The sequence below is a fragment of the Oncorhynchus kisutch genome, linkage group LG2 (assembly GCF_002021735.2).
Source record: "Oncorhynchus kisutch isolate 150728-3 linkage group LG2, Okis_V2, whole genome shotgun sequence".
NCBI classification, from domain to species: domain Eukaryota; kingdom Metazoa; phylum Chordata; class Actinopteri; order Salmoniformes; family Salmonidae; genus Oncorhynchus; species Oncorhynchus kisutch.
In genome coordinates this window covers 20,138,861-20,158,203 of record NC_034175.2, presented here as the reverse complement: position 1 = coordinate 20,158,203, position 19,343 = coordinate 20,138,861, and positions in this window count along the sequence as shown.

The following is a 19,343-nucleotide window of genomic DNA, read 5'->3' as shown; positions in this document are numbered from 1 at the left end:
TAGTTAACCCACCCTGAACAAGGCAGTTAACCCACCGTTCCTAGGCCGTCATTGAAAATAAGAATGTGTTCTTAACTGACTTGGCTAGTTAAATAACGATAAAATAAAGGTGTAAAAAAATCGGCCAAATCGTTGTCCAAAAATACCGATTTCCAATTGTTGTGAAAACTTGAAATCAGCCCTAATTAATCGGCCATTCCGATTAATCGGTCGACCTCTAGAATAGACCCCTGGTGGCATGTCTGGTGGAGTAAGTGTGTGTGTCAGAGCTGTGCGTAATTTGACTATGCAAACCATTAGGAATTTAACACATTAATGTTTCTTATAAAAAGAAGTGATGCAGTCAGTCTCTCCTCAACTCTTAGCCAAGATAGACTGACATGCATAGTATTTATATTAGCCCTCTGATTATAATGAAGTGCCTCTAGCAAGCTAGCAAACCTTAGCCAGTTAGCTTGGGTGCTTGGTTGGGACAACGCGTGCATTGGCAGGCAAGCTGCAGAAGGACGAGCAGGCTATTCCCCATCGTTTATTAATGCAATTATGACTGTCGACTAGCTGAAACATTTTGAGAGGGTTAATCTAATCTTTTTTTGTTAGATTGCTCTGGCTAGCATTAGTTGATGATCTTGTTGATAGCCTACCATGTTCCCAAATGTAAGAAGACTCCCGTGGTATTTAGCTACATATTTTCAGAAATCCATTCATGTGTATTTTGTGCCTATTGCAGAATGCGGTCCAATGATCTTAAGTCGTGCTGTTGCAACTGACTGTAAACACACAGTCCAGTTCAAAGTGAACACAGCCCCTTGTGGCAAATGGCTTGTTTGCATATAGGCCTACTGTACCTCTGATTGGCTATTGTGCACCGGTCTGCGTAGACTCCGATCCTGGACACATGTTTTATTCAATTTTATTTACTGCAGTGTCTATAATTGTCCAACCGCACAGCCACTTTCCCACTCTATATTGCTATAGAATTTTCACGAATGCCTTGGTATACCTAAATTCCGAAACATTCTAAGAATGTATGAAAATGTGAAAATGACCATATCTAAGTGCTTGCTTGATTGGAGTCCATATGTTGTAAATTCAATTGATTGGAGATGATTTGGAAAAGCACACATACAGTATATGGTCCCACAGTTGACAGTGCATGTCAGAGCAAAAACCAAGCCATGAGGTCGAAGGAATTCTCCTAGAGCTCCGAGACAGGATTGTGATGAGGCACAGATCTGGTCGAAGGGTACCAAGAAATGTCTGCAGCGTTAAAGGTCCCCAAGAACACAGTGGCCTCCATCATTCTTAAATTGAATTGAAGAAGTTTGGAACCACCAAGACTCTTCCTAGAGCTGGCCACCCGGCCAAACTGAGCAATCGGGGGAGAAGGGACTTGGTCAGGGAGGTGACCAAGAGCCCAATGGTCACTCTGACAGATCTTCAGAGTTCCTCTTAGGAGGATAACCATCTCTGCAGCACTCTACCAATCAGTCCTTTATGGTAGAGTGGCCAGACGGAAGCCACTCCTCAGTAAAAGGCACATGACAGCCAGCTTGGAGTTTGCCAAAAAGCACCAGAAGGACTCTCAGAACATGAGAAACCAGATTATCTGGTCCGATGAAACCAAGCCATCCCTATGGTGAAGCATGGTAGTGGCAGCATCATGCTGAGGGGATGTTTTTCAGCGGAAGGGACTGGGAGACTAGTCAGGATAGAGGGAAAGATGAATGGAGAAAAGTACATAGAGATCATTGATGAAAACCTGCTCCAGAGCGCTAAGGACCTCAGACTGGGGCTTACCTTCCAACAGGACAACGACCCTAAGCACACAGCCAAGACAACGCAGGAGTAGCATTGGGATAAGTCTCTGAATGTCTATGAGTGGCCCAGCCAAAGCCCAGACAAAGCCCCAATAGAACATCTCTGGAGAGCCTCCCGGGTGGCGCAGTGGTTAAGGGCGCTGTACTGCAGCGCCAGCTGTGCCACCAGAGACTCTGTTCATAACCGGCCGCAACCGGGAGGTGTGTGGGGCGACGCACAATTGGCCTAGCGTCTTCTGGGTTAGGGAGGGTTTGGCCGGTAGGGAAATCCTTGTCTCATTGTGCACTAGTGACTCCTGTGGCGGGCTGGGCGCAGTGAGCGCTAACCAAGGTTGCACGGTGTTTCCTCCGACACATTGGTGCGGCGCTGTGTTAAGAAGCAGTGCAGCTTGGTTGGGTTGTGTATCTGAGGATGCATGACATTCAACCTTCGTCTTTCCCGAGCCTGTATGGGAGTTGTAGCGATGAGACAAGATAGTAGCTACTAAACAATTGGATAGAAAAGGGGGTAAAAATAAAAAAGAACATCTCTGGAGAGACCTGAAAATAGCTGTGCAGCAGTGCTCCCCAACCAGCTTGACAGAGGATCTACAGAGAAGAAAAAAATCTAAACCTGTTTTTGCTTTGTCATTATGGGGTGTAGATTGGTGAGGGGGGAAAAACAATTTAATCAATTTTAGAATAAGACTGTAACGTAACAAAATGTGGGAAAAGTCAAGGGGTCTAAATACTTTCCGAATGCACTGTATATGAACAGATTTCAATAAGATTTCATGTTGCTAAAATGCTGTCACTTCCACTTTTAAAGTTATTTTTTATTTAACTTAATATGGTTGTCAGTCTCTTTTGTCCAATAGAAAAATAACCACGTTTTAACTTTGATTCTCACAGCTGGTGTCAGTTCCCATTTGTTAGGTGTGGAATGAGCACGGCAACCGATACATATGTAAAAGTGGAATGCATTTTAAGTTCTCCATGATTCATATGCAAGCATTACTTAGGTGTATATCAGGTTTCTGTTTGCGTATTCATTGGATGGATGTCACAGAGTCAACATTGAAGTAGGGATGGTGTTGTTATGCACTGCTTCGTGTAGTCAGGGAAGTTGAGAGAACCATAGAGGCAATCAACTGGGAGACAGACATCATATTGAGTTCTGGATGCTGGTTGGGTGTTTGAAGATACTGAAGTTGAGCCTCACTGTTTAGTGTATGTCACTGTGTTAAATAAGGGCTCAATGAAAAGCGGGGTTCATCACATTGAAGTGGATGAAATTAGATGTGTCATTGGCCAGTGCAGATCTCATCAAAGCAGAAAGGTCAGTGTTCTGAGAGCTTTCACTATCTACAGCAAGACCCTCCCCCTCTCATCACTGTGTTAATCTCTCTCTCTCTCTCTCTCTCTCTCTCTCTCTCTCTCTCTCTCTCTCTCTCTCTCTCTCTCTCTCTCTCACTCCATTTGCCTTCCACTCTTCCAATCCTCTCTCCTTCCATCTTCTTCGCATTCCTCCTTTAGCTTTCTCCTCTGTCTGCCTGTCTTCTTTTTCTCTCTCTTTCTCTTTTCTTCTTCGTCCTGTTGTCTTCTGCTAGTGTGACAGTGATACTAGGAAGTAGCAACCGTCTATTGTTCACACAAGCGTTTCATACATTGACACAGTCCTGGTGTCTCGTAGAATAGATCTCACTAACAAATCAAAATCAAATCAAATTGTGCACAGAAACCCAGCCTAAAACCCCAAACAGCAAGCAATGCAGGTGTTGAAGCACGTTGGCTAGGAAAAACTCCCTAGAGAGGAACCAGGCTATGAGGGGTGGCCAGTCCTCTTCTGGCTGTGCCGGGTGGAGATTATAACAGAACATGGCCAAGATGTTCAAATGTTCATAAATGACTAGCATGGTCAAATAATAGGTCTGGGACAGGTAGCACGTCCGGTGAACAGGTCAGGATTCCATAGCCGCAGGCAGAACAGTTGAAACTGGAGCAGCAGCACGGGCAGGTGGACTGGGGACAGAAAGGAGTCATCGTGCCAGGTAGTCCTGAGGCATGGTCCTAGGGCTCAGGTCCTCCGAGAGAGAGAAAGAAAGAGAGAAAGAGAGAATTAGAGAGAGCATACTTAAATTCACACAGGACACCGGATAAGACAGGAGAAGTACTCCAGATATAACAAACAGACCCTAGCCCTCTGACACATAAACTACTGCAGCATAAATACTGGAGGCTGAGACAGGAGGGGTCAGAAGACACTGTGGCCCATTCCAATGATACCCCCGGACAGGGCCAAACAGGAAGGATATAACCCCACCCACTTTGCCAAAGCACAGCCCCCACACCACTAGAAGGATATCTTCAACCACCAACTTACCATCCTGAGACAAGGCCGAGTATAGCCCACAAAGATCTCCGCCACGGCACAACCCAAGGGGGGGCGCCAACCCAGACAGGAAAATCACATCAGTGACTCAACCCACTCAAGTGACGCACCCCTCCTAGGGACGGCATGAAAGAGCACCAGTAAGCCAGTGACTCAGCCCCTGTAATAGGGTTAGAGGCAGAGAATCCCAGTGGAAAGAGGGGAACCGGCCAGGCAGAGACAGCAAGGGTGGTTCGTTGCTCCAGAGCCATTCTGTTCACCTTCACACTCCTGGGCCAGACTACACTCAATCATATGACCCACTGAAGAGATGAGTCTTCAGTAAAGACTTAAAGGTTGTGACCGAATTTGCATCTCTCATATGGGTAGGCAGACCATTCCACAAAAATGGAGCTCTATAGGAGAAAGCCCTGCCTCCAGCTGTTTGCTTAGAAATTCTAGGGACAATTAGGAGGCCTTCGTCTTGTGACCGTAGCGTACGTGTAGGTATGTACGGCAGGACCAAATCAGAGAGATAGGTAGGAGCAAGCCCATGTAATGCTTTGTAGGTTAGCAGTAAAAACCTTGAAATCAGCCCTTGCCTTGACAGGAAGCCAGTGTAGGGAGGCTAGCACTGGAGTAATATGATCAAATTTTGGGGTTCTAGTCAGGATTCTAGCAGCCGTATTTAGCACTAACTGAAGTTTATTTAGTGCTTTATCCGGGTAGCCGGAAAGTAGAGCATTGCAGTAGTCTAACCTAGAAGTAACAAAAGCATGGATAAATTTTTCTGCATAAAAGTTTCAGATTTTTGCAATGTACGTAGATGGAAAAAAGCTGTCCTTGAAACAGTCTTGATATGTTCGTCAAAAGAGAGATCAGGGTCCAGAGTAACGCCAAGGTCCTTCACAGTTTATTTGAGATGACTGTACAGCCATTAAGATTAATTGTCAGATTCAACAGAAGATATCTTTGTTTCTTGGGACCAAGAACAAGCATCTCTGTTTTGTCCGAGTTTAAAAGTAGAACATTTGCAGCCATCCACTTCCTTATGTCTGAAACACAGGCATCTAGCGAGGGCAATTTTGGGGATTCACCATGTTTCATTGAAATATACAGATGTGTGTCATCCGCATCGCAGTGAAAGTTAACATTATGTTTCCGGATGACATCACCAAGAGGTAAAATATATAGTGAAAACAGTAGTGGTCCTAAAACGGAACCTTGAGGAACACCGAAATTTACAGTTGATTTGTCAGAGGACAAGCCATTCACAGAGACAAACTGATATCTTTTCGAAAGATAAGATCTAAACCAGGCCAGAACTTGTCCGTGTAGACCAATTTGGGTTTCCAATCTCTCCAAAAGAATGTGGTGATCAATGGAATCAAAAGCAGCACTAAGGTCTAGGAGCACGAGGACAGATGCAGAGCCTCGGTCTGATGCCATTAAAAGGCCATTTACGGGCCTCCCGGGTGGCACAGTGGTTAAGGGCGCTGTACTGCAGCGCCAGCTGTGCCATCAGAGTCCCTGGGTTCGCGCCCAGGCTCTGTCGTAACCGGCCGCGACCGGGAGGTCCGTGGGGCGACGCACAATTGGCCATAGCGTCGCCCGGGTTAGGGAGGGCTTGGTCGGTAGGGATGTCCTTGTCTCATCGCGCACCAGCGACTCCTGTGGCGGTCCGGGCGCAGTGCGCGCTAACCAAGGTTGCCAGGTGCACGGTGTACCCTCCGACACATTGGTGCGGCTTCCGGGTTGATGCGTGCTGTGTTAAGAAGCAGTACGGCTGGTTGGGTTGTGTATCGGAGGATGCATGACTTTCAACCTTCGTCTCTCCTGAGCCCGTACGGGAGTTGTAGCGATGAGACAAGATAGTAGCTACTACAACAATTGGATACCACGAAATTGGGGAGAAAAAAAGAAAGAAAAAAAAAGGTAATTTACCACCTTCACAAGTGCAGTCTCAGTGCTATGATGGGGTCTTAAACCAGACTGAAGCATTTCGTAAACTTTGTTTGTCTTCAGGAAGGCAGTGAGTTGCTGTGCAACAGCCTTTTCTAAAAATGTTGAGAGGAATGGAAGATTCGATATAGGCCGATGGTTTTTGATGGTTTTTGATATTTTCTGGGTCAAGGTTTGGCTTTTTCAAGAGAGGCTTTATTACTGCCACTTTTAGTGAGTTTGGTACACATCTGGTGGATAGAGAGACGTTTATTATGTTCAACATAGGAGGGCCAAGCACAGGAAGCAGCTCTTTCAGTAGTTTAGCTGGAATAGAGTCCAGTATGCAGCTTGAAGGTTTAGAGGCCATGATTATTTTCATCATTGTGTCAAGAGATATAGTACTAAAACACTTGAGTGTCTCTCTTGATTCTAGGTCCTGGCAGAGTTGTGCAGACTCAGGACAACTGAGCTTTGAAGGAATACGCAGATTTAAAGTGGAGTACGTAATTTGCTTTCTAATAATCATGATATTTTCCTCATGAATTTATTACTGCTGAAGTGAAAGCCATCCTCACTTGGGGAATGCTGCTTTTTAGTTAGCTTTGCAACAGTATCAAAAATACATTTCGGATTGTTCTTATTTTCCTCAATTAAGTTGGAAAAATAGGATGATCGAGCAGCAGTAAGGGCTCTTCGATACTGCACAGTACTGTCTTTCCAAGCTAGTCGGAAGACTTCCAGTTTGGTGTGGCGCCATTTCCGTTCCAATTTTCTGGAAGCTTACTTCAGAGCTCGGGTATTTTCTGTATACCAGGGAGCTAGTTTCTTATGAGAAATGTTTTTAGTTTTTAGGGGTGCAACTGCATCTAGGGTATTGCGCAAGGTTAAATTGAGATCCTCAGTTAGGTGGTAAACTGATTTTTGTCCTCTGACGTCCTTGGGTAGGCAGAGGGAGTCTGGAAGGGCATCAAGGAATCTTTGTAACTATACAGGTTTTTATTTTATTTAAAAAAATGTTTTTATTTCACCTTTATTTAACCAGGTAGGCTAGTTGAGAACAAGTTCTCATTTGCAACTGCGACCTGGCCAAGATAAAGCATAGCAGTGTGAACAGACAACACAGAGTTACACATGGAGTAAACAATTAACAAGTCAATAACACAGTAGAAAAAAAAGGGGGAGTCTATATACAATGTGTGCAAAAGGCATGAGGAGGTAGGCAAATAATTACAATTTTGCAGATTAACACTGGAGTGATAAATGATCAGATGGTCATGTACAGGTAGAGATATTGGTGTGCAAAAGAGCAGAAAAGTAAATAAATAAAAACAGTATTTTTTTTTTTTTTTTTTTTTTTTTTTTTAACCTTTTATTTAACCAGGCAAGTCAGTTAAGAACATATTCTTATTTTCAATGACGGCCTGGGAACAATGGGTTAACTGCCTGTTCAGGGGCAGAACGACAGATTTGTACCTTGTCAGCTCGGGGGTTTGAACTCGCAACCTTCCGGTTACTAGTCCAACGCTCTAACCACTAGGCTACGCTGCCGCCCCGGGGGGATGAGGTAGGTGAAAATGGGTGGGCTATTTACCAATAGACTATGTACAGCTGCAGTATCGGTTAGCTGCTCAGATAGCTGATGTTTGAAGTTGGTGAGGGAGATAAAAGTCTCCAACTTCAGCGATTTTTGCAATTCGTTCCAGTCACAGGCAGCAGAGTACTGGAACGAAAGGCGGCCAAATGAGGTGTTGGCTTTAGGGATGATCAGTGAGATACACCTGCTGGAGCGCGTGCTACGGATGGGTGTTGCCATGGTGACCAGTGAACTGAGATAAGGCGGAGCTTTACCTAGCATGGACTTGTAGATGACCTGGAGCCAGTGGGTCTGGCGACGAATATGTAGCGAGGGCCAGCCGACTAGAGCATACAAGTCGCAGTGGTGGGTGGTATAAGGTGCTTTAGTGACAAAACGGATGGCACTGTGATAGACTGCATCCAGTTTGCTGAGTAGAGTGTTGGAAGCCATTTTGTAGATGACATCGCCGAAGTCGTGGATCGGTAGGATAGTCAGTTTTACTAGGGTAAGCTTGGCGGCGTGAGTGAAGGAGGCTTTGTTGCGGAATAGAAAGCCGACTCTTGATTTGATTTTCGATTGGAGATGTTTGATATGAGTCTGGAAGGAGAGTTTGCAGTCTAGCCAGACACCTAGGTACTTATAGATGTCCACATATTCAAGGTCGGAACCATCCAGGGTGGTGATGCTGGTCGGGCATGCGGGTGCAGGCAGCGATCGGTTGAAAAGCATGCATTTGGTTTTACTAGCGCTTAAGAGCAGTTGGATGCCACGGAAGGAGTGTTGTATGGCATTGAAGCTCGTTTGGAGGTTAGATAGCACAGTGTCCAATGACGGGCCGAAAGTATATAGAATGGTGTCGTCTGCGTAGAGGTGGATCAGAGAATCGCCCGCAGCAAGAGCAAAATCATTGATATATACAGAGAAAAGAGTCGGCCCGAGAATTGAACCCTGTGGCACCCCCATAGAGACTGCCAGAGGACCGGACAGCATGCCCTCCGATTTGACACACTGAACTCTGTCTGCAAAGCAATTGGTGAACCAGGCAAGGCAGTCATCCGAAAAACCGAGGCTACTGAGTCTGCCGATAAGAATATGGTGATTGACAGAGTCGAAAGCCTTGGCAAGGTCGATGAAGACGGCTGCACAGTACTGTCTTTTATCGATGGCGGTTATGATATCGTTTAGTACCTTGAGTGTGGCTGAGGTGCACCCGTGACCGGCTCGGAAACCAGATTGCACAGCGGAGAAGGTACGGTGGGATTCGAGATGGTCAGTGACCTGTTTGTTGACTTGGCTTTCGAAGACCTTAGATAGGCAGGGCAGGATGGATATAGGTCTGTAACAGTTTGGGTCCAGGGTGTCTCCCCCTTTGAAGAGGGGGATGACTGCGGCAGCTTTTCAGTCCTTGGGGATCTCAGACGATATGAAAGAGAGGTTGAACAGGCTGGTAATAGGGGTTGCGACAATGGCAGTGGATAGTTTCAGAAATAGAGGTTCCAGATTGTCAAGCCCAGCTGATTTGTACGGGTCCAGGTTTTGCAGCTCTTTCAGAACATCTGCTAACTGGATTTGGGTAAAGGAGAACCTGGAGAGGCTTGGGCGGGGAGCTGCGGGGTGGGGCGGAGCTGTTGGCCGAGGTTGGAGTAGCCAGGCGGAAGGCATGGCCAGCCATTGAGAAAAGCTTATTGAAGTTTTCGATAATCATGGATTTATCGGTGGTGACCGTGTTACCTAGCCTCAGTGCAGTGGGCAGCTGGGAGGAGGTGCTCTTGTTCTCCATGGACTTCACAGTGTCCCAGAACTTTTTGGAGTTGGAGCTACAGGATGCAAACTTCTGCCTGAAGAAGCTGGCCTTAGCTTTCCTGACTGACTGCGTGTATTGGTTCCTGACTTCCCTGAACAGTTGCATATCACGGGGACTGTTCGATGCTATTGCAGTCCGCCACAGGATGTTTTTGTGCTGGTCGAGGGCAGTCAGGTCTGGAGAGAACCAAGGGCTGTATCTGTTCTTAGTTCTGCATTTTTTGAACGGAGCATGCTAAAATCTAAAATGGTGAGGAAGTTACTTTTAAAGAATGACCAGGCATCCTCAACTGACGGGATGAGGTCAATGTCCTTCCAGGATACCCGGGCCAGGTCGATTAGAAAGGCCTGCTCACAGAAGTGTTTTAGGGAGCGTTTGACAGTGATGAGGGGTGGTCGTTTGACTGCGGCTCCGTAGCGGATACAGGCAATGAGGCAGTGATCGCTGAGATCCTGGTTGAAGACACCGGAGGTGTATTTGGAGGGCCAGTTGGTCAGGATGACGTCTATGAGGGTGCCCTTGTTTACAGAGTTAGGGTTGTACCTGGTGGGTTCCTTGATGATTTGTGTGAGATTGAGGGCATCTAGCTTAGATTGTAGGACTGCCGGGGTGTTAAGCATATCCCAGTTTAGGTCACCTAACAGAACAAACTCTGAAGCTAGATGGGGGGCGATCAATTCACAAATGGTGTCCAGGGCACAGCTGGGAGCTGAGGGGGGTCGGTAGCAGGCGGCAACAGTGAGAGACTTATTTCTGGAGAGAGTAATTTTCAAAATTAGTAGTTCGAACTGTTTGGGTATGGACCTGGAAAGTATGACATTACTTTGCAGGCTATCTCTGCAGTAGACTGCAACTCCTCCCCCTTTGGCAGTTCTATCTTGACGGAAGATGTTATAGTTGGGTATGGAAATCTCTGAATTTTTGGTGGCCTTCCTGAGCCAGGATTCAGACACAGCAAGGACATCAGGGTTAGCAGAGTGTGCTAAAGCAGTGAGTAAAACAAACTTAGGGAGGAGGCTTCTGATGTTGACATGCATGAAACCAAGGCTTTTTCGATCACAGAAGTCAACAAATGAGGGTGCCTGGGGACATGCAGGGCCTGGGTTTACCTCCACATCACCCGCGGAACAGAGAAGGAGTAGTATGAGGGTGCGGCTAAAGGCTATCAAAACTGGTCGCCTAGAGCGTTGGGGACAGAGAATAAGAGGAGCAGGTTTCTGGGCATGGTAGAATATATTCAGGGCATAATGCGCAGACAGGGGTATGGTGGGGTGCGGGTACAGCGGAGGTAAGCCCAGGCACTGGGTGATGATGAGAGAGGTTGTATCTCTGGACATGCTGGTTGTAATGGGTGAGGTCACCGCATGTGTGGGAGGTGGGACAAAGGAGTTATCAGGGGTGTGAAGGGTGGAACTAGGGGCTCCATTGTGAACTAAAACAATGATAACTAACCTGAACAACAGTATACAAGGCATATTGACATTTGAGAGAGACATACAGCAAGGCATACAGTAATCACAGGTGTTGAATTGGGAAAGCTAGCTAAAACAGTAGGTGAGACAACAACAGCTAGTCAGCTAGCACAACAACAGCAGGTAAAATGGCGTTGACTAGGCAACGGGGCCAACAGATAAAACAAACAAGCAGAATGGAGTACCGTGATTAATGGACAGTCCAGCGTGCATCAGCTATGTAGCCAAGAGATCAGTGTCCAGGGGGCAGCGGTGGATGGGGCAGGGAAGCTGGACTGGCGAGTGTTATCCAGGTTAAAGAAAAACTAACAATGACTAGATAGCTTGTAGCTAGTTAGCTGGTTAGCTTCTGGAGGTTCTTGAGTGTGTTCTAAAAATAAAAAATAATAGCGATTCCGTATCACATTGGGTGAGGCAGGTTTCCGGAAGGTATAAACAAATAAAAAATAAAAAAGAGATAGAAAGTAAATATGGGTCCAGTGAGTGTTTGGGACGCGGCGATTCAGACAGTTAGCAGGCCTGTGCTAACAAGCTAACAGTTCGTAGGCCCGGGCTAAACAAGGTAGCAGTTAGCGGACCGGAGCTAGACAAGCTAGCAGTTAGCAGGCCGAATTAGCAAGCAGGGAGATAGCGAGGGCTAGAGAGTTAGCCTTTGGGGTACGTCGCGATGGGGTGAGTCTGTTTATTCCTCTTCATGCGGTGACATCGATAGACCGGTCGTGGGCCTGGGTATTGTAGCCCAGGAGTATGCTACGGTGGTAGCACAGGTGCGCTGGCCGGGCTAGCTTCAAGCTAAGTGGGTGGGAACGCTAGCCAGGAGTAATCATCCGGGGTTGCGGTTTAGCTAGATAGCTAGTTGTGAAGATCCAGCTGAAAAATGTTCCGTTTGCGGTGGGAATCCGGGGATGAATCCGGGGATGAAAAATGAATAGGTCCGTTATGCTCTGGTTAGAGTCGCGTTGTTCGAACTGGCGAGAGCTTTCCGAGCTAAAGGTTAGCTGATGATTGGTTAGCTGAAGACCGCTAGCATAGCTGGTGGTTAGCTGGCTATCTTCAGTTGAGGGGTTCCGAAGTAAATAGAAATACTTTAGGAAAAATAGCTACATTGGGTGAGGCGGGTTGCAGGAGAGTATTTTGAAGCTTAGGTTTAGCAAAAAGTTTTTAAAGAGATATGCGAAGAAAAATATGTAAACAACGAAAAAGAAACGATATATACAAGGGGACACGACAAGACGACTTACTGCTACGACTTACTGCTACGCCATCTTGGATCACAGGTAAATACAGTTAGTCCTAGTTGCTTTCCCTACTGTGCTGAGTCAAATGGTGCAGACATTTTAACATTAGTTTCCATTTTAGTTTTAGGATGGGGAAGGGAAAAGTAAGTTGAGTGTTGAAGAAGTAGGTTGCAATTTGAAATATAGGTTTGTTATTAATCAAATATAACAGTTGGCATTGAATCACATTGGTTGTACAGTTGACACATAATTTTTTTAGTTTGACCCAAAGAGTCATTTTTTTCTAGTATGGTTGGTGTACATGTCTTGGATATTGCAGTTAGGTTTTTTCTTATTCTTCAGCGCTGTAGACTAATGTTTTCCTCCTCCGCTCTCCATCTGATGTGGAATGTATTTGCTTGCCTTATGTCGGTATTACAGTCTAGGACACGGGCTCACCTCAAAGCCAAGGTGTCAGCACTGTTTCCAACCCTTTGCCATTACTCAACGACAGTCGAGTTAGTGTCGACTACAAGCTCTCCTCCATTCAGTTAGTTCCCTGACTGGTAATTACAGCATTGTGATCTGTGTGTCCGCCTAACAAACAGCCCACCGCTCATGATTGGCCAGCTCAAGGGCGACCGGGCAGCCCACCCTGTCCGCTGCCATTGCTCAACTGTCGGTCCCGGTTCACCGCCGTTCACGCACCCTCCCTGATTCCATGACTCTCCTGCCAGGTGCTATCCTCCTTCACCCTGCCAGGGAAGACACATCAGGATGTTTCCACAGGATGTTTCCACATGTATCTTGGTGATCGAGTTGGCAATGGAAAATAGGTTGGAATATCCAATAAAGTGCATCTTTCCTTGCTAATCTTGACAGAGGCAGGGGGAGGATGGAGGATGCGTCCATTTATCTTGCAGCTCCTTGGCGGGCCAGGGCATTTATTAGGATTTACGTGTCACTCGATGACAAGGTGCACATTCTTTCCGTTCATTATCGGTTGGATGATAGTGGTTCGAAAACAGTTAATAACCTTGAGGTTATGTATTTTATTGAGTTAAACATTGTCGAATTTACGATTGGGACGAGGCCCACAGAGAAAACGATACAACTACAATACCCAATGGAATGTATAAGGATGTGTAGAAAAATATCTGTTTTCCAGGAGGGGGTTCTTGTTTGGCCTGCATCATGTATCATAATGTTATGAATCAATTCATGGCAGTACCTGGATGTGTCAGAACAAATTTGTTTTGAGTTAAATTATGTGCACTCACACTGGATCGAAATAACTAATGTATGTTCACGCTATCTATGAATAAAATATTAACAGTATAACACATTTAGTGATGAGCTGTGCAGCTATGGGATGTGACTATAGCGATAATGAGATATCTGCAGAACTCATCCTTTGTAAGGATATTAATGACCTCATGATTGAATGTTGCACTAGTGTCATCAAGTTAGCCAAATAGGGTATAATATTGGGGGGTTGCATTAGTTCTACAGTGGAGAATTTCCTCTTGTTGTACTCAAATCCAGGAATGATTCAAATGGATTAAATAAGCACAACAACCATTGTCTCACATATTTTACAATAGCAACCCATATGGACCAGCCTAGAAAGTTTGTATTGGACTAACACTATTGGGTGTCATCGATGACGTGCTTGACTGGAGAGACTGAATCCCTTCGTTTTGTACTTCCCTCAGCCAAGCAGTGTTATGGAAAAATACTAACAGTGGGGGATCCAAGATGGAGATCGATTGTTCAAAGTCCTAGTCACATCAGTTTTTCATGAGTAAGCAAAACTGGAATCGACGATTTGATTCTATGACAGTTGGCTCTGGTTTCTGATGGGAGGAAAAGTTGAAGGAAGTGTTCCCTGCAGGAGAAGCTAGATAACTGAGGCTTGGTTAGGTTCTGCTGATCAAATCCACAATGTCTCTTTAATTACTTGCCTGCACACTCAGCAACCTCCTCAGAATACGTCTGCACATTTCAGCTAAGATCCAACTCATTTCTGTGTGGCGCAAATCAAATCCATATTGACCCGGCGTCCTGAAGGCTTGGTGAGCTGAGGAGGCTGCCAATCGATAACCCCCACAGCTCAGATCGGCTTTAGCACTGAGACACCATCTGTCCGTCACCCCACTACCTCTGTGATTCATAGCAGCTAAAACTCCCCACTCATGTCAGCAGCAATTAAGCTCTGGCTGTGCCAACTGTAATAGAGAAAAATAGATGTTGAGATGAGATCCAATCAGTTAAAGAGAGAGATTTTTCTTGTAAGACACTTTCCCTGAAATGTCCTTCATGAAGCAGTGTCATTTGACACTGCCATGAGAATGACATAGCTTAATGCTATGAGCAGCCATAAAACTGTAATCAGTGTGTGTGACAAATGACGTGGCACTGTTCTCCATTGCAGCAGTACGCAACTGATAACCATGATCAGGTGATTGGCTACATCCCTAGCCAATCATAATTCATCATGGGCAACCACACACAGGACCCATCCAACCAATTTATCCTATTTGCGGTACTTGTCCTGAGTAATATAATAAATGTGTGTGTGTGTTTTTTGTTTGGTTTCTGTTTCTACCCAACGTTGCTAACTTCCACCCAGTTTAGCCCAGTTTACATTTTCTGGTCCTCATAAAGTCAATGTTTAAATAGCAAAGCCATCTTCCACAGCATGTACTTTGTCTTTTAGGCCGTTCTCTCGGCCCTAGATTTGCGTGAGTTTCTAACAAGAGCTCCCAACTGGTTGGAATCCGACGATGTCAAGTCCACATCAGTATCCAATTAGAAGCTGTTAAAGCTTGGAACCTCTCCCGTCGAGTTTGGCTCGGCTAAAAGTTCAGAGCCGTTGCTTTTTCTTGTCCAATGTCAAGAGGAGAAGAACATTCCCCTGTTAGCCCAGCAGTAAAAGAGCTGGCAGACAAAGCTCAAACGAGATTACATTTGTTTGAAACGCCTGTTTTCAGAGATCACATCATCCCCAAACCTCTGGATGTTTAATTCCCATCTTACAAGGGAACAATAATATGTAAGATGCATTCTTTTGCCATATTTCTCCTGCCATGGAGTGACTTCATAACTCTGTATAGTGTTGTACAGTGCTATTGAAAAGTATTTGCCCTCTGTCTGTATTTTTTGTATTTTTTGATACTGAATGTTATCAGATCTTCAACCAAAACCTAATATTAGATAAAGGGAGCATGAGTTTACAATAACAAACCATTTGTTTAACTTTTATTTATTTGATTAACAAAGTTATGCAACACCCGATTCCCCTGGGTGAGAAAGTAATTGCCCCCTTACACTCAATAACTGGTTGTGCCACCTTTAGCCGCAATGACTGCAACCAAATGCTTTCCATTTGCTATGGAGGATGCTGAGTTGTAACTCAGCGACATTTGTGGGTTTTCAAACATGAACTGCTCATTTCTAGTCCTGCCACAGCCTTTCCAAAACTTCAAATGTGTTCCCTTTTCTACATTTTCATGTAGACTTGATTGTGTGTTGAGGATCATTGTCTTGCTGCATGACCCAGTTGTGCTTTAGCTCACAGACGGATGGCCTGACATTCTCCTGTAGAAATCTCTGATACAGAGCAGAATTCATGGTTCCTTCAAGCAAGGCAAGTCATCCAGGTCCTGAGGCAGCAAAGCATCCCCAAACCATCACACTACCACCACCATGCTTGACCGTTGGTATAAGGTTCTTACTGTGGAATGCAGTGTTTAGTTTTCGCCAGGCATAATGGAACCGTGTCGTCCAAACGAGCAGTTCATGCTTGAAATCCCACAAATGTCGCTGAGTTACTGCAGTTCTGTATGCAGGAGTAGGACACGATTCCTCTACAGCGAGGTGAGCGACTGATCAACAACTACAGGAAGCGTTTGGTTGGAGTCCTTGCAGCTTAAGGTGGCACAACCAGTTATTGAGTGTAAGGGGCAATACTTTTTCACTGTGGGGAATTGGGTGTTGCATATCTTGGTTTATGAAATAAAGGTATTTGTTCACTCGGATTCTCTTTATCTAATATTAGGTTTTGGAAGAAGATCTGATAACATTCAGTATCAAAAATATGCAAAAGTAGAGAAAATTAGAAAGGGGGCAAGTACTTTTTCACGACACTGTATGTACAGTATATGCAATCGCAGGTATTTGAATAGAGCAATACATAAAATGGTCTAAGGCTACATATGTATAATAGATTTAGCCATAGCCATTTGAACATACAGTGCATTCGGAAAGTATTCAGACCCCTTGACTTTTCACACATTTTGTTACGCTACAGCCTTTATTCTAGAAGTGATTTTAAAATGTTTTCCCCTCATCAGTCTACACACAATACCCCACAATGACGAAGTAAATAGAGGCTTTTAGAAATTTTTTCAAATGTATATAAAGAAACAACTGAAATATCACATTGACATAAGTATTCAGACCCTTTACTCAGTACTTTGTTGAAGCACCTTTGGCAGTGGTTACAGCCTCGAGTCGTCTTGGGAATGACGCTACAAGCTTGGCACACCCGTAATTGGGGAGTTTCCACCATTCTTCTCTGCATATCCTCTCAAGCTCTGTCAGGTTGGATGGGGAGCATCGCTGCACATCTATTTTCAGGTCTCTCCAGAAATGTTAGATCAGGTTCAGGTCCGGGCTCTGGCTGTGCCACTCAAGGACATTCAGAGCCACTCTTGCGTTGTCTTGGGTGTGTGCTTAGGGTCTTTGTCCTGTTAGAAGGTGAACCTTCACCCCAGTCCGAGGTCCTGAACGCTCTGGAGCAGGTTTTCATCAAGGATCTCTCTGTACTTTGCTCCGTTCATCTTACCCTCAATCCTGACTAGTTTTCCAGTCCCTGCCGCTGAAAAACATTCCCACAAAATGATGCTGCCACCACCATGCTTCACCGTAGAGATGGTGCCAGGTTTCCTCCAGAAATGATGCTTGGCATTGAGGCTAAAGACTTTAATGTTGGTTTCATCAGACCAGAGAATCTTGTTTCTCATGGCCTGAGAGTCCTTTAGGAGCCTTTTGGCAAAGTTGATTGTCATGTGCTTTTTACTGAGGAGTGGCTTCTGTCTGGCCACTCCACCTTAAAGGCCTGATTGGTGGAGCGCTGCAGAGATGGTTGTCCTTCTGGAAGGTTCTGCCATTTCCACAGTGGAATTCTGTCAAAGTGACCATCAGGTTCTTGGTCACCTCCCTGGCCAATGCCTTTCTCCCCCAATTGCTTGGTTTGGCCCGGGCGGCCAGCTTTAAGAATAGTCTTTGTGGTTCCAACCTTCTTCTATTTAAGAATGATGGAGGCCACTGTGTTCTTGGGGACCTTCAATGCTGCAGAAATATATTCTGAGCCTCGACACAATCCTGTCTCGGAGCTCTACAGACAATTTCATCGACCTCATGGCTTGGTTTTTGCTCTGGCGTGCACTGTCACCTGTAGGACCTTATATAGACAGGTGTGTGTATTTCCAAATCATGTCCAATCAATTGAATGTACCACAGGTGGACTCCAATCATCTCTAGGATGATCAATGGAAACAAGATGCCCCTGAGTTCAATTTCAAGGCTCATAGCAAAGGGTCTGAATACTTGAATTAATTTGCAAACATTTCTGAAAACCTGTTTTCACTTTGTCATTATGGGGTATTGTGTGTAGATTGTGAAAATGTTTTTATTTAATCCATTTATAATGAAGCTGTAACGTAACAAAATCTGGAAAAGGGGAATACTTTCCAAATGCACTGCGTCTCATTCTTTTCTGCACACATAATCATGCCTTTCCCCTTTGTGTATTCCCTTGACAACATCACCCCCACCGTCTATTCATTTCCATTTCTCTCTCTATTTATTCTCCTTTGATTCAAACCAGTCAGATCTATTTGTAGTGGGAAACATTTGTCTGAGGGGGATGTTGTTTTTAGTGGCGTGATAAGCTCTTGACACCAATGTGTGTTAGACTGCAGTAATTCTCTGTCCTCTGGAGATCAATACTTCCCTCCTTTCCTTCCAACTGCTCCTCTTACAAGCTGTAAAAGCAGATAAAGGAGAGAAGAAAGGAAAAAGAGAGAGAGAGAAAAAGAGGGGGACGGAGATAGGGAGAGAGAACAAGTACATTAAAGAATATGGAATTGTTTTGAATGCCGGAGCCTGTCTTGCCTGTATTCGTTTGGCTCTGTGATGTTCAGTGATAAAGTGAGGAGTGGGTGGATGAGGGAACTTTCCCCAAACTCTATCTAACTATGTCCATCGGGGTACTTTATCCCAGCAAAGTGATGTGCTTCAAATCACCCAACTGGGTACAGAGCTATAGTGCACACACGTGGTGCAGATGATGGGACCGTGATGTGGTTGCTTTGTTCTTCACTGCTGAGAAAATAAATTACTGGATGATAACGTCATTGATTGATAACTGAAGCAGATTGCTAAAATATGATTAGAAAAATTGTTGAAATATATTGTGTGCCAGTTTTGTTTAAATGGCCTCATACTGCTGTTGGGCTTGGCTGAGACTCAAATAGAAAATATAGAGCATATAGGGCCCAAACCATCTCTATCATGTAAAAGGTGTTTCTGCATATTTTTGTAGGTGGTTTGAAATGCTACTTTGCGAGCATTCTACCCTCTAGGTATATGAATGGTATCTCCCTGCTGTACACTATTGACCCGATGATGTAAAACACATGCTGAGGAAATGGTGGGAACCCAAGTTTTACTCCCAGAAGGCACTGCAGGAGGGAAGTGGGCCAAATTGCCGTCCTCACACATGGAGGGATTACACACAACTTATGGTCCTGTTTGCATGTGATGTTTCATTTCATAAATGATCTGTAACTGTCAACTATCATCAGCATAATATGCAGTTTACCTACCGAGCTTGTGGTTAAGTTAACATGGCCAATGGTGTTAAGTTTCCAGTGCTGTGGTTGTGATATTTTCTGTCTTTAAATGACTCATGTTCTTGAAAGAGTTTGACCTAGTACTGTTTCTACATCTTCTGCGGTTGTCATGACAGTTCGACTCTGTACCCACAACACAGTTCCAACAGTATATTACAAAATCTTGCATTGCACCAAGTTTGTCAGTATAGACAGCATCTATGAATATTCACACGATGCCTTGCATACATTGTTTTCAGA